We start from the raw sequence: 2,461 nt of genomic DNA, 5'->3' as shown, positions 1-2,461 counted from the left end.
CGGACCGAAGTGAGTTAAGGAACCCTTCGTGGTACAGGAGCGGAGCGGACCTTCGGGACTCACTGCCAGCTCTGGGTCTTGGCTTCCTCATTTGTAAAACAAAGAAAGGTGGGGTCCCCGTGTTAAAGTCCCTTAGGAACTGAGCGAGCACTCAACACCTTTTCTGGCTTTTCCATTATGGTGAGGGGAGGTGGGGGGGCTCTCTCCAGATGTGCCCCACACCAGCGCCAGCCTTTCCGATGAGATGACAGCCTCCTTCCTGCGCCTCCTCATCTCCCTGCTCACGCAGTGCAGCTGCTGGCTCTGCCGTGAAGCCGGGACCGGATCCTCCATGCCCTGGGGTCCCACAAGCCAGGGCCTTCACCCCACCTCAAGTCAGTTTTCTCCTTGAAAGGGAGCCTGGAGCTGGTTCACTTTTTTCTTATTCCTTTTGAAATCTTCACCCAAGGACATGTTTTTATTGATTTTACAGAGAGAGGAAGTGGGGAGAGAGAAATATTGACGTGAGAGAGAAGCATCCATCACTTGCTGCCTGTACATGCCTGGGTCAGGGATCGATCACGCAACCTAGGTGTATGTCTGGGATGACAGTCCAAAAAAACCATCTGAGCCGCCCGGCCTGGGCAAGCTCACTATTCCCTCCACAGTGTCGGTCAGGCTGAGTAGCTGTAGGGGAGAAAGGGTCCGTCTGTCCCAGGGTGTGGTGTCCTGGCCAGCTTCTTGTCCCAGACCTGCTCCTCTGTCCATGCAGAGACTTCCCTGCCCCTCAGTGGCCAGTGCAGAGGGCAGGAGAGGCCCAGGCCTCTCTCAGGCTGGGAAAGCCGGTGACTGCCCACTTAAGGCAGACAGAACCGTGACAGCAGAGGGAAGTGGAGCCAGAGAGGGAGGGAGAGAAAAGGGAAGGAGGAAGGGTGAGTCCAGCACATGGAAGGTGGCCAGTAGGAGTAGACAGGTGGGCAAGTGAGGGAGTGACGGCCGTGGAGCCAGGGTGTCACAGGGCTGGCTGCCTGCTCCCTGGAGCTGGGCTGTGAGAGTCCACAATCAGCAGCCAGGGGCACAGTTCCAGAGGTGTACCCTAGCCTGGGGGCAGGGCATGTGACTGTAGGTCAGCAGGTCCCTGGTTCAAATCTGATGCCCCCTTGCCAAACTGACTTTTAGTATGAAGTAGTGAATGAGGAGGCCAGTGACAGCTCTTGCCACCCATAGCAGGCCCAGACCCCGATGGCCCCTCGCTCCCCATGCTGCCTGGGCTGTGCTCCCTGGACCCATCCTGGCCAAGCCTGCGTTAGAATCAGACAACAGAAGAGTGGTTGTGAGCGTTAATTGAGGTCATGGCTTGTCAGGCTGTGTCACAGGCCTTCCCTACGGAACAGTGGCTCAGGCCCACTCCTTGCTTTGGCAGGAACCCGGACTCCCAAAGCATTTCCTGGGTCGGTGGGCACACACCTTCTGTGTGACACGAGCCTGAAGCCTCACGGAGCTCCAGACGCGCCTGGTCTTTGGTCTCATCCCTCCCTTGGCCCCAGAGCCTCTCCAGCTTCTTCCAGCAAACCCCTCCTGGTCCACCTCCTCCAGGAAGGCCCCCTGACTCCCCAGGCAGGGTAGCTCCTTAAGTTCTGCTCCCCCAGCTCTCTTCCTGGCCTTCTGCCCCTCTTGTAGGAATACCATGGCTCTTGGGTTTGTCTCCTGTGGGACTAAGACTCTTTGAGGAGCCAGGGCAATGTTTCAAGTCTCTGTCTTCACCGTGAATGACAGGGCCTGGTGCCTCACATGCTCTGTGTCCAGAACAGGAGCGCCCTTCCTGCGGCCTTGGGATGAGGACAAGGTTCTCCCTGCACTGAGTGGGAGGGTCACTGGCGACCCAGAACTGACTGCGACTGTCCTTAGGAGTATGTGCTGGCTTAGGTAGAAACACTGGGATAGACTCAAATGGCCTTTCCAGTATAAAGGCTGGTGCCATTCCCAAAGCCTGAGGAAGAGGAGGGCTGGAGAACAACCAGTGGAGAAGGGGAGATAAGAGAGAGGAGTAGAGTGAGAAGACTGGCCACCTCCGGGACATGCAGAAAAAACACTACATGTAGACACATAGCTATCCTGGGTGCAGTGCCGTGGGTGAAAAGGTGTTAATGAATAAGTATGTGTAGGTGGGGGTATAGCTCAGCGGTAGAGCATTTGACTGCAGATCAAGAGGTCCCCGGTTCAAATCCGGGTGCCCCCTATTTCTTTGACCCCCCCCCTTTAGTTACTGAAGCTGGTGCTGAAATTTCTGCCTCTTCCTCCCACATCTGACCACTCTGATAAAAATTAAGGATTTGAGCCCTGGCTGGTGTGGCTCAGTGGATTGGGCACGGGCCTGTGAAGCAAAGAGTCACCCGTTCGATTCCCAGTCAGGGTGCATGCCTGGGTTGCCGGCTGGGTCCCCAGTGGGGGGCACATGAGAGACAACTACACACTGATGTTT

The 2,461-nt window shown here is 56.5% G+C and overlaps 1 non-coding gene across 1 annotated transcript; it reads left to right on the top strand.

Annotated features, from left to right (window-relative positions):
• Nucleotides 1-2,146: 2,146 nt before the first annotated feature.
• On the top strand, nucleotides 2,147-2,218 carry TRNAC-GCA (transfer RNA cysteine (anticodon GCA)). Its single transcript has one exon. It is a non-coding gene; the product is annotated as a tRNA-Cys (tRNA).
• Nucleotides 2,219-2,461: the final 243 nt, after the last annotated feature.

The sequence above is a fragment of the Sturnira hondurensis genome, unplaced genomic scaffold (genome assembly GCF_014824575.4).
Source record: "Sturnira hondurensis isolate 20B ecotype Veracruz unplaced genomic scaffold, ASM1482457v3 Scaffold0022464, whole genome shotgun sequence".
NCBI lineage: Eukaryota > Metazoa > Chordata > Mammalia > Chiroptera > Phyllostomidae > Sturnira > Sturnira hondurensis.
The sequence above is the reverse complement of the archived record's forward strand: the minus strand, read 5'-3'. Positions and strand labels throughout refer to the sequence as shown.